The sequence below is a fragment of the Erithacus rubecula genome (genome assembly GCF_903797595.1).
Source record: "Erithacus rubecula genome assembly, chromosome: 8".
NCBI classification, from domain to species: domain Eukaryota; kingdom Metazoa; phylum Chordata; class Aves; order Passeriformes; family Muscicapidae; genus Erithacus; species Erithacus rubecula.
The window spans coordinates 29,008,833-29,022,788 of NC_136659.1; positions in this window are offsets into that span (position 1 = coordinate 29,008,833).

Below are 13,956 nucleotides of genomic sequence, written 5' to 3' on the forward strand. Positions count from 1 at the left end.
GGAAGCAGTGGCTTGATCCCCAGATGTTTTCTCACTTGAATATGCTGCAACAGCAGCATTAAATAGTTCCTAGGTTGTATTGTACGTGAAGTTTTCAGAAAAGTGTGGGTAGCCAGAGCTCAGCTCCACAATGACTATCCTGCTTCCCAAGAATACCTATGGATTCATTGTTTAAAACCACAGAATAAAATCAAAGAATCTTTTAGTTTGGAAAAGACCTTTAATGTCACCGAATCCAACCATTAACCCAGCACTGACAAGCCCACCACTATGGACAGAAATCCAGACATCCATGTAAACCAGCTAGCACTTGCTATCAGCTTTATATTTTGGTCCTTTGTGTACAAGGCTGTAGGTAGAGAGAGGAAAGGCTCAATAGATAGAATTACTTCCCTAAGAATCTCTGAGGATTTCAGGCAGAACAATAAAAAACTAAATTAACTTATTCATTTTTATCACCTGATGAGCATAATTAGCAAACAGAGCATAATGACAGCAAATAATGGCTCTCTTTCCCCCCTATTAAGGTAGCTTAATGACTGTATTTTCCCACAGCCTTAAAGCTGTGCTGTATTTACCAGCTGTATTCACCTGAAAAATGTTTTGTCTGTCAATATTGAAGTTAACAAAATGCATAACTATAGCACATAATGATGCTGACACAAAACAGCATTTGAACTGATCATGGAGACTTTTGCAGCTCTCACTGTGCTGAATCCTCTGCGACAGCAGGTCAGAAAAGAAACATGATGTAGCAAAATTTATTCATTCACTTCCTCCTCCCCACACGACGAGTAATAAGCGACTTTCTTTTGTGATGTGCTTCTTTCCTATATGAGTTTCACTGCCCAGCTATGAATCCCAGAACAACCATCTGGAGAAACGTGGTAGAACTGCATTTCAATGTCAGTACTTTGAGATACAGCTGCAGGATCCAGGTACCTTTGGTAGCACTGAACCATCCCTTTTGTTTCAAGGCTGGGATTAAGGTCATTGAGCTGGCTTGTTCTGTACTCACACTGAGAGACCTTGCAGTTAAGCCTTGGGAAATGGCTTTGCTGAATTTTCGAGTGTTGAAATCAGCTTTTTGCAACACGAACAAGATGCAAAATGTCTTGTCCAATGACAGAGTTTTCATGCTGTATCTTCAGCAGCAAGTGACACTGATTGCATTGGCAGCTATTGCTATCTACTGCCAGACAGAACAAATTCAAACTAATTTGGATGGACTATAAAATATACCACTCCTCAGGGCACAGTCTTGCAAGACCCCCGGAGAATGAACTCCCATTGATTTCCCTTGACTTAAAAGGCACAAATGATTCGCATGACCAGATCCAGAATGGATAAAGATGGAGAACAGCAGTGATTCTGATATCATCCTAAAAGCCTCTCTGCCCCTCACTGTACAAGCCATCCTTTGATTCATCTGTCACAGCAGTATCTAACAGAAGTATTTACTTTTGAGGATCTTCCCAGCTTATCATATTTTACCCACCAATTCCAAACCACAGCCTAAATGTCAACTCCTGTCTCTTCTGGATGTCTGTATTCCTCCAACATCTTGTTGTCATATGAAATTGTCAGAAGGATCTCTTAGTTCCCCTTTTCTCTATGGACATTGCCCAACATGACAGTTATCTCTAAGCAAAATTCTGTGGCAAATTAAAGTGAAAAAATATACAAGAGAAAAATCTAAAGAAAAGAAAAAGTTTTTTCTTTCTTCTCAAGTCATAGTTCAATCTATCTGGGAAATAAAAATAATTTACATCTGGCAGTCCTATCCTAACAGATTATCTTGTGAGATTTAACACTGACTTTAACAATACATCAATGCTCTATTTTTTTTTCTATTTTATTTCACTCCCTGGTAACAGACATTAAGAAAAACCCTGCAGCTTTACATAAATACAGCACGTGGCACTTTATCACTTAGATGCTGTCTATGGTGGTAATCTTTGTGAGGCTTCTAAATTCTGTTCACACAGCTATATTGCCTAGGTGTATCATGAATATATTATTATGCTGGTGGATGTATAGCTTTGCTGAGAGAAGGGGCTTTTCTCATGCCTAGGGCAATATAGGAGAAAAAAAATGTATGCTATATGCCAGTCTTGAAAAAAGTGAAAAAGTTTGGATATTTTTGTTGTTGTTCTGTTTGGCTTTCTGTTCTTCCTGCAGAGGAAGAACTTTCTCCAGTAATGCCTCTTCCAAAGTGGCTCACATGGGCCCACAGCTTCCCACATGATTCATGCAGTTATTAATTAGCTTTACAGGAATCTGTGATTGAGTCAGCACAAATTGCTTCAACCTTCTATCTATAGTCATCCTTTTCCTCATCTTTGTCATGGCTACTTCAAATTAAACTTTAGAACTAGGGAAAATTCTCATGGCTTCTGGACCAAATTTTTCTGAGCTTACTGAAAACCAGGAGTATGAGTATCTATTGCAAGATTTGAAATGTACCTTGGGTACAAAGGAGAGACTGGAAGAATGAAGGACAGTCCTGCCTATGCAAATACACACTTGCAAACACACACACAAGAGCCTACTAATACTATAAATGTTATATAATATGCTGGCACTTGTTCAAAACTTTGAGGCATTGGCATTATTTTAATCATTTTTCCCATTGAATTAAAGAAACTGCATGTATAATTAAACAGTTGTATTGTATTGTAGAAATAACCATGTAATGACATAGTTAGAAATTCTTGGTTTTTCATGGTAATACCAAATATAATTACCATGTAATCTGCAGAGAGCAAACAAGGCTGTAATTATTCTATAATCCAATTAATTACAGGGTAACAGATTGGTTATTTCTTCCCAATAAAACATACAAGCAAAGGAAATTAACTGGTAGAGAAAATATATTTTTCCCTTGAAGAAACTTATTTAAAGAAAAGAAAAGACTAACTAGAATTTCATGTCTAAGGACAAAAATGCACCTAGCTGTGGACATGTCTCTGACCAAATTGCAGTCTATAATCTGGCATTATTCCATCAGCAGAAATACTTTCTTTACTGTTTTTTTTTTTTAGCTGCTAAAGCTGTAACCCCTCCATTGCAGTAACACTATTTGTATTATTTTATAGGAAGATACTGTAAGATACTATACTATATAGTTAAAAGCATAGAAAAAGGAAGTTTTATAAGTATTCCCAAAATAGGCATTGTGGTAGCCTAAGCTTCCTCATGCCACCTCCCACAGTCATAAGGGTGAGCAGACTGTGTCTGTTCCATCCTCTGCCCTGACAGCAACCAAATCATGTCCCTGACTTGGGCTGATACTTGTTCCTTTCAGTTTAGAAAAGTACCCACTAAAACAGCTAGAGAGTCCTTTTGGTTTTCCCACAACTGAAACAATTATTTCTACCCCAAAACACAGTTTGAGGTCACATCATCCCCTAGACAGCAATGAAATATTTCTGCAAACTGTATTTAGGGTATTTTGTGACCTCACCCACATTCCTAGTTCTATAATTCCAGTTAGTTTAATCTTCTGATTTTTATTTTTTTTTAATAACCTTGTGAAGCATGCCACAGAAATCTGGCAGTAAATCAATGAAATGCTGTGCTGCATGTGCAAAGGGAGATCTGAGTGCAGCAGCTCCCATCCATTTCTGCTGTAAGTCTGAATGACTGCACAGTCAAGACATCCATGTCCAGCTGCCTAAAGAGCTTGAATACTGTATCATCAAAAATACTGTGTTCCTTTATATATTATTTAAGGGCACTTTTGAAAAGGCTTTTGATTCTGTTAGCTGTTTTTACCAACCTGCTTCTGCTCCAGGTATTTATTGTAGCCCTCCAGCACTTCCAGACTACTTAAAACCCCAACCTTGTGATGACAGGGTTAGGTCCTAAGCCAGCAATGCTCCATTTCTCTGGGCTGTGTAAGGGTGTGTAAAATAAAAACAAAGTCACCAAAACTCAAGTTATTGTCCTTAACTTCTTTTCTGCTCTATTCCTTTGCTTCAGAAATTTAATTACAACATGAGAGACATAGATTGACTTTGTCCCAACAGGCACTCAACACCTGGGGACTGCCCCTGGTCTCAACATCCTTAGTCTGCAGGTATGGACATACATGCTTGAGTGCATGGTGCAGTTTTGTTCAGTGTCTTGTTTAGGGAGCCCTCTGCTCCCTAAAAAAGAAGCTGAAATTCTGGATGAGCACCATTAGACTGGTAGGGCACTAAGAAAGGTCCAAACTACTTTAATTCACCATGCAAGCAAAACCAGTCACAGAATTCAGTGGCAATTGGACTTATAAATTACTGAGTTACAAATAAACATTTTTCCCTACTCCTCCCTGCCCAGCCTCCTCTGATCTCCTTTTTTAACCCTGCACCACTCTAATCCTCAGTGTTTAGTTGTTAATCCTTTTGAGAACAAGATGAAAAGTGGTGCAGTAAAACAATGTTTGAGGGCATGCAAAGAATTATACTTCTACCCTTAGCAAACACTGTTTCTATTTCCGGAAATTGTTCAAAGCTCTTCAAAATATGAATAGATGGAGAATACTCTTTATGTTCTCTTTCCTCATACACAACACCTTCTTCATGAACAATACATTCCACACTAAAGGAGTCCTGGGGATGAGGTTGTCACTTAGTAAATTTGGGCTCTTCTCATTAGATATTAAAAAAAGCTCAAGACATCTCTTCTATTTTGATGCAAATATAATTATGAATGTGCATAATGTTTTATGCACATTCATTTTAGAGCATGAAACATATACACCACTTGAATGAATTAGGACAATAGAGTTCTGTCTCCTACAATATAAGTGTGAATTTCTGGGGAGGGGGATAGGAAGAAGCAAATTTCAAGGGTCACACATTGCTGTAATGTTTTTTTTTTTCCTATTTGTCTCCTGAGAAAAGTTTAGAAAATTAAAGGGAGGGGAGTCTGTTGTATAGCAGTAGTTCTAAAAGGAAAATGCTTGCATTAGTGCATTAGTCTGTCTGCCAGACTTACACTCACTTTTGCCCCAAGTTTTGAATTTATGGATATTCAAATTTGGGTGAATATCAGCCTGGATGGGTGGAGTTGATTTCTTTCTCCCTTGGTCACACTCTTGCAATCAGGGAATCACAGCATTTCAGGATTAGTGGTAAGATCCATTCCTGCTTTCAGATCACCAGTCCTCTGGTGAATGGCTTGTCAGAGTGGAGAAGGAATCTCTGCCTTTTGCATGCTTCTTTATCCCTTTTCTCCTCAGGGAATTAAGCTTATGCAATAATCATGTCACGTCTGAATGCTCCCTCACCCTTTCATTTCACAAATTATTTTTGAGCCTTGGCAATGCCAGCCAAATTTGAGAGAAGGGTAAGTATTGAGTCCCAACAAAATTCCTACAATTTCTGTCCTATTCAGTTCTAAATATAACAGCTGTGAAGAGTGAGAGATTGTGCTGATGCCCCTGTGGAAGGTAAGATATACTTTGAACTTATTTTCTATTAGTCATTGGAGAAGCCATAGGGGCAAGAGACATTGTAAGTACCAGGGCTAGAAAACCATTGAATAGGTCTCACATCAGTGAGCAAAACTGCAGTGCACAGCCCCACAGGGAAGCAGGTTTCATTGATTCCACTTGCACCACAGCTTCCTGATCCCTGCTGTAGCACAGGGTTTAGTCTGACACAACAATCTGTGAAAAAAATCCTCTTGGTATTATTGGAGCAAGGAGGCATATGGACTGATGCACTGAAAACACTGTCAAATAACACTAGAACAATATCATGGTGACAAAATCAAGCTCCCAATATATTGGGAATGGCATATACATACAACAAAATCAGAATGCAGAGAGGGCTTAAGTTTGATTCAATAAATCATTTTACTTTCCTGTTTGATGCAGCCCTGCACTAGTATTTGAATCCATCCATCCATCCATCCATCCATCCATCCATCCATCCATCCATCCATCCATCCATCCATCCATGACTTGTCTTCTTGCAGCTCTGTGTCTGTGTTGCACTCTCTAGAGTAACAAACACAGAGCCTGTGGCAGTCCATGGCACCTTGCAGACCAGATGTTACTATTCCCATTTCACAGCTGCAGGATCAAGGCACAGAGCAGCCAGCACCAATCCCAGGCATCTGAAATCAGACTGTTTGGAACTTTTGGGTCTTCTCATTGAGTATCCAGCACTTTCTGCATTCAAATCACAGCTCAAGTTGACTCCTGCTACAGCTGTAGAACTCAGTATGCTGTTAAATTTGGCAACAGATGAACTGCACTGGACACCCAGAACATGAGAAGATCATCCAAAAGGCCCAGCTGTAGCAAGGAGGATCTAGCCAGTTTTATAAGGCAACAGAGATGTAATCCAGCTCACTTAACCACAGGATGTGGCTTTTTCTACTTTTGCCCCATTGCCTCTGCCATTTGCCTTCCAGCATTGGAAAAAAAATGGGGTGAGGTTGTGCACAGAGAAGAACTTCACGGATTGCACTGTAGTAACTCACTCCCAGGGCTTGGAACAGCAAATAAACCAGGGTTTTGGTGAAGGATGGTGAAAAATTCCTCATCTGAAATATTTTAAGGGTACATCACTATTCAGATACACAAAGCTGCATATCACTGCAATACAATGTTACAGCATGTATGCACTTCTTAAGAATGTTAAATCTCATTTGCTTTGCCACTGAAAATGAATATTCGTGTTTAGTATGAAATAATGATTTTTAAACTCTGTGTAACAAACCCCCAAAGTCTTGATGACAGGAGCACTTATTGCTCTGCTAATTGAATAATGTGAATTAGTGAGAATGGTATTCCACTGCACAGTGTCTGCTCATGTGATTAAAGACTTTGCAGTTCAGACAGCCCTATTAATACCATGTAAGCAGAACAAACTCTGACTTTTTATTATTAAAATTTCTTTTTTCAATATAGTTTCTGGGTGGAACTCAGAATAAAAAAAAAAAAACCAAATTATCTCCTCCTCTATCTTTCTCCACACTTCCATCATGTAAAATCACATTGACCCCACCCAAGGTCAGCAGGAGGGTTCAGACAACAGATACTTTACTTTTTCTTCCAGCTGTTGACAGCTCGGGACTTTAAAAGTCTCCTAAAGCCATTGCACAGACATTGGTTAGTCAAGGCAAGCAGTGAACTCTGCAGGAAAAGCGTGCAGGGTTGGGTGCTCATTCCTTTGCTCATTTAGAATTAAACCTTGCTGAGGATACAGTTCAGGGAAGATTCAGGACTCACTGAACTCAGTGCTTAGCACGTGCTAATGTGCTTTGATAAATGAACTTCTGAGTAGCAGTACTGAGCTCAAACTACAGCCTGAAATGTCCCTCAGCCTGACTAAAAGTCACAATCTTCTGAATCTCTTACTCCTGAAATGTTATGTTTTTGAATCTTACTTAAGGAGATGAAAATAATATTCTCATCAGATCTGACTTTCTAATAAAATAACCATCCTGTGAATTTTGTTCTTATGTTTTTTGCTTGGATACTATTTTTCTATCATCACTGAGGACTCCTGTAGAGAAGTCAAGTTAAAGATGCATTTTGGATTCAGTGAAGTCTTAATTCAAATGGCATCTGCATGTGCATAACCTTCAATTTTTTGAATAGCATTTGTTTTTTGTCATGTGTACACTGCTGAGAGGACAAAGTAAGAGAAAAATTGGTTCAATACTGTTGAATTATTCTGAATCTCAATATATCATTAAAATGCATTCCTATGTCATGCAGGTATAGTACTTGTCCAGACTTTCAGGAAAGGAATAAGGAAAGGGAAAATAAAATATATGAATAGAAGGGTGTAATAATAAACCCTAAGCAGAAAACAAACAACTGTCTGTGAGTGGCTCCTTCAGAGCCATTCTAACCCTTTTTGCTAATGCAAAATGCAATCAGGGATCCTTAATTGATGGTTTATTGACAGCACAAGTAGTAATGGCTCCTTTGGAGCTGTTACACTCAGAGCTGTTAGTGTCTGTTTAAGGAGCTTTAATCTGCCAATTATTGACATGACAGAAAGTAATGACTCCTTGGAAACCATTATGTTGTATTATGTCAGGGCAAGTTTTTCAGCCTGCACAAAGCAGTACTCTGTGCAACTCTGTGCTTTAATGAGGAGCAAGAGTGCTGTAGATAACACCAAGAACTACTGCAGCACCAGAACTTCAAAATCAATACTATGGGCAGCAAAATATCCACCAATGGATTGCAATAATTCATGTTCTGTCCAGTTTCATCTGCCTGTATAATGAAAACAAAATAATAACTCCAAAGGAAAGATTAGTGTGTATTAGGTTCATATCAAGGGTGGAATACATTTAAAAAATCTCAGTCTAATATTTATTTTTGTTTGAGGTGTAAGTGCTTCATCCCTAATGCTCCTGAGTAGGCACAGTGACACCTAAAATGCCCATCACTTCTCAGAATGAGATATGGAATAGCTGGTTACCAACACCACAGCATGAGAGAGGGCCTGGGCTTGAGGCTTAGATGCAGGAGAGTGTTTTCAATGCCCCTTCAGAGCTGCCAGAGCCAGCATTCAGGTGGAAGGCCAAGCACACACTTTGGGAGCTCTTTCACTGTACCTACTCTGGTACCTCCTACTGCACTATTTTGGCCAGCACAGCTGTGCCTGTGTCAGGAGGTTTTTCCAGCGTGTTTATACTGGCCACAAACTGCACTTTGCAAAGCCCTTCACCAACCTGGTGAAAATCTGTGCACCAGCAATGTGGTCCCATCTTCCTTCCCCAAGTCTCACATTCCCATCTTCTCTCTTGTGACAGCTTCAATGATCAGGCATTTGGCTGTGAGCAAAAACTCTCATTTTGGAGGCAGAGGATGTGTATGTTTGTGTGTGTGTGTAATTTCCTTCGTGCTGGATCAGCTCACTGGTGCAGCCAACTGCACAGCTGTGCCCTGTTAAAGCCAACCCAGAGAAGGAAGGATCACACATCAGGACCCCAGGCTTTCTGTGGTTTAAATAGCTTCACAAACCACACTCTTTGAGTGGTACATCCAGGGATATCTCATCTAGCATAAAGATCACTGGTACAAAGTCATCAGAAGTGACAGCTTTGGCCTAACAGGGAAAGTCTATCCAGGCTTTGGTGTTTTGGATCATTCACTCACAAAATGTTTGATTCAGTACTCGAAAGCAAATTTATTATAACACTTATTATATCATTGAACTGTGGCCTCAGCCTGTACCCCAAACTGCTTCCAGTTTGAAGAGGCAAATTAAAAAAAAGATTGGAAGAAAGGATGCATTATCTGCTCACTTTGAGTGCAAGATATAAGGTCAAGTGACCTGACCAAAACTGCACATCAAGTCTATTGCTGAGTGGGGAATTTAATCTGGATTTTCCAAATATCACTTTGATGTCTTAACCATAAAACCACCGTTCCTCACTCTTATGCATATTCTCTTCATTCCAGAGACAGTAAACTAGAAGGCAGGATGTTTCAAAAAAAGCCTTATCCTTTTGAAATGCCACAAAACATGTTTGAAAATCTGACCTTCCTGCAAATGCTACAGTGGAAAGTGAAAAGTCTGTCTCAATTTACATATGCAATGCGTTTGAAAAATCAACACAGAGCAGTTGCTTTAATGATTTGCTGCTTAGGTAAAACTTTGAAGATGACCAAAATTTGGAAGTCATAGAGCAAATACAGGCAAAATAATGAGTATTCTGCTCTCTTCCATTTCTTGTCAAATATGGTTAAAAAGAAGATCCAATACCTAATACTTGAGTATTAAAAAAGTGGCAGAGTTTTCTGAGTTTCAAAGTATTCACCTTTATTATAGTGAGGAAAAATAAATGTAATTGCAATGCAAAATTTTCTTTTCTGATACAATTTTCTATTGGCAAAACTACCACTTTGTACAAAATAAGGTTATTCTAATGAATCTGTTCAATCTAATCTTCATAATCATGGTATTTCCAAGGAAGAAAATTAATTGGACGAAGTTAAATATCCCCTTTTCATGTCAACAAAATTGGTTTTTCTGGGGATTAAAGGATTAACGTGGTTTAAATCCCTAAAGAGGTTAAAAACACTTTATTATTCATCACAAAACACAAAGATCGGACTGTTATTTTGTTCTTATGTCACTGTTTGTCATTTCATTGGAAGAAGAAAAAAAAGGATGGGAAAACACTAACAATTTAAAGACCCAAATCATGCATAATTTTTAAAAGTGTTGAAATTAATAATCTTTTTTTAAATCACAAGTTATTAATCTATTTAAACAATATATATCTCCAGGTTTTTGGGTTATATTAAATGTATCTGTAGATTAGGAACAGGTGATAATACAGAATGAAGATAAAGTTCTTCATTGATATGTTAGAATTTCAGGTAACTCCAAAAGTATTCCCAAATTATTGTTTTCTTTAAGTTATCTTTTTTAAAGCTATAGAAGGAAGAAAATGGTCCATTAACTCTGTGTTCAGGAGGAATCCTCACTGAGAGGGAGGTGCTTTAAGTAGAAGAATTAATCCTCACAAAACAATTCCTTCATAATTCTGTGAGTGATCTTATTAAAGTCAGTGAGAATCTTTCCAGTCCTAAGAACTGTGCTTGGTAAGCACCATTAAAACCTACATTTTTCTAATCTGCTAAAGAGGCAAAACTTTGCACTAAGATGTTGTTTTGTTTGACATCCTTTATTAAATTTAAATAGATAAAATACTGCTTGTGTTAACAGCTTCTTTTAGCATCCTTTTGCCACTCCTACTTTGGCCAAGTGAGTAGCTCAGAGTTTAACAATGCCAAAAGTGAGATTGGTGTGTGGATTTTCTAGTGGAATTTAAAAATGAAATCCTTAGGACTGTGAAATGGAAATGTGGCTTTAAAACACTGGGATTCATGGTGTCCTGTCACAGCCAGCAGTATCAGTCAGTGGGACTGATATCTTAGAAAGGCTTGCATTTTCTATGTGCTCCTAGAGCATGAATAGATTCCCCAGACACAAACCACCTGCCTCTGCCACTAACCTCACCCACCCCAAAAAACAAAGTTCAAAATGTCTGTTTCCACCAGCTCAGCACATACCATGGAAGAAGTTTGCAATTTGGAAGCTGCTTTACAAAAACTTCACTGGCACAAGTGAAGTGTCACTGGTGTCACTAACTAGCAGCATCTGGGAGAATTCTCTTCAATCCAATCTGCCAATTAGCAGTGATCCACACTGCAGGGAGCAGGGAGAGGAGGTGCATGTTTGTAGGCATGCCTGCTGGAACACAACACAGAGCCAGCTCTGTCTTCTGATTCCTTCTTAGCTGGGGAAGGTCTGGAGAAGGTTCTTGGACATTGAGGAATGCCTACATGGGAAAAATATGAAGAACCTAAAAAGGCTGATATTTGTTATCTGTTGCACTGAGGCTTTGGCTTGACATGACTCCACTAACAAGACACAGAGCTGGAATCCTTGGTGCCAACACAGCACTCTTGAAAAAAAGTGTTTTACAACAGTACTTTAGCTTCTGTGGATTTGCCCCAGCATCTAATCTGAATTGCATGATACAGACTGTGAACCCCCCAGTGTTTCACTGCTCACACAGGCCCAGCCAAGGTCTAAGTGCAAGCCAAAATATACCAAAACCCAATTGCAGAATGGACATTTTAGACAACAATTAACACTAGCTATAGGGAGAGCAGCAGAGAATTCTAGGGGTACGAGATGGGGGGAAGATAATGTTTTCAAAGAGAAAACAGGAGAATCAGAGAGACATGGGAAGGTTTTTCCAGATGGCAGGAGCTGCAGAGTAGCTTGCTCAGAGGTGCTCAGTCTCTAACTGAATGCCCTGTGGTTTAATCTCCATCAATATTTTGGATACAAAACCAAAATTTTATGCTATAGTTTCCTACCAGACCTTGCTGTTTCTGTGAAACTGTCCCAGTCCCATTTCCTCAGCTGATGTCACTGATTAGATCAGTAAATTCCTATAACTCCCACTGTTCAAGCTCTTTTCTAACCTCAGAGTCCAACTCAGCCAGCCTCATGCTGCCACCTCCTCTACAGAGGTTTTAGTTCAGGCTTCAGCTAGTGAAAAAGGAATGTCAAACTACAAATAACTGAGAAATGAAAAACTAGTGCCAAAATAACACAAAAAAGCTGATCTTGGAGCATTTCCAAGGTGAACCAGAACAGGAAATTCTGAAAACATCATAATAGATATTTTCTTGGTATCTACTGCCAAACTTTACTGCAGTCCAGTAAATAGGAATAAATTGTCAAACTGAGAGCTTATCCACTGAATGCAAGCTTTGACCCATGTTAGTTGTACCCATCTTTAGTCAAAACTCAGCTCCACAAAACTCCTGGGGCTTCTTCCAGTCCTGTTGCTTTGATGTCTATATAAGGAAGATTTATACTTGGAGTTTTGGAGCATCTCACATGGTTCAATTTTCAGCATTGAAAACCAACATCTTTTCCTAATTCACACCTCATTTATTATAATAATATTGACATGATATGACATTACATTATATGCATAATATATTGTACATATTATCATATAACATACTATATAAATGAGGAAAACTCCTGCACTCCTATTCCACTGCAGAAGAAAGTATTTTCCACATCTTTCCCAGCAACAAACACTGTCTCTGCAGCTTTGTTTCAGGAGACTGAGAGCTAAAAGAAAGGGATTAATGGCATCTTCCCTTGTGCTGGCCATTGTCATCAGCTGGGTAAGTGCTGGATCTCTGGCATGATGTTGAAACAGATGCTGACTACCCACACACACAGAGCATACATTTTGAACAAGGTAATTTCAATATTCACACCTTTTAAAGAAGCAGGATAATTTTAGAGTGAAGTAGAGAGTAAAACCACTGATGTGTATTGAAGGTAATGCACATTCTTTGGCTCTTTGTTGTGCTCAGCAGGTGGTAATCAATGACCTGATAAGATTAGTGAGACCTTTAACATTTCAGAAAGGAGTTTAGGAGCCATGAAAAAGTCTTAAAATTGATGACTATTGCAGCAAACTCACCCAGAGCAAGAGCATATTGCACTCATCTTTTGTTTATCTCATCCCTGACAGCACATATCAAACTTGTAATGCATTTTGCAAAAATAATAACACATGAAGACAATACTCCTACAAGCCTTTTCTTTTTGGCTAACAATGGATACTTGTTTTAAATCAGAAACTATCTGGACATGAAATGTAGAAAAATAGAAACCCAGAAAGTTGTCTCTTGGTTTTAAAGTTGTGCTGGGTTCACCTAGCAGCACTGATTCATAGCAAAGAATAAGCACTTATAAAAAAACAGAAGAAATGTTGAGGGCAAATATGTTTGCTGTTGCATTAATGACAGCAATATTCTACAATGATGATGACTGCTGTAATTTTCTCAAATTAACCCATGGATCAGCTGAGCAATCATGCTGATTTTTTCAAAAGCTAGTGAGCTCTGAACACAGTGACCCCTTTCACTTTGCTCAGTTGCTGTATCCCAGAAAAAGGCACACTGGAAATAATTCAGTACTGCTTTTCCTGGCAAACAAGTCTCCTCAGTGCTACACGAATAATATATGAATTTGAATAGAAAGAAAGCAGTATTTCTGTCTGGAAACTGAAAAGAATTGTATGGAGTCACCTGTATTTTATAGCTGCCTTGTGTGAGTTTGGAGTGCACCAATTTCAGACTAAAAGTCTGACAGTGAAGCTGGTTTGAGATTTCATCAGGATTCAGGGCTGCAAATGTCTAACTAATGACTCCTAGCTCACAAGACCAACAATTGCAGTTATTGATGATATTTGATCTCACTACATACATTTCTGCGTAGAGACAAAAATTTGTCTCTACACAAGCAAGCACAAAATGTATGTCAGCTCCTGTCAGCTGAATCTAGGAAATGTCCTGCTTTGGTCCATAAAAAGTGAGAGCTTCATAGAAACATTGCAGCCCAAATTTCTGTAAGCTTGGGTTTGTTTTTAACCATACAT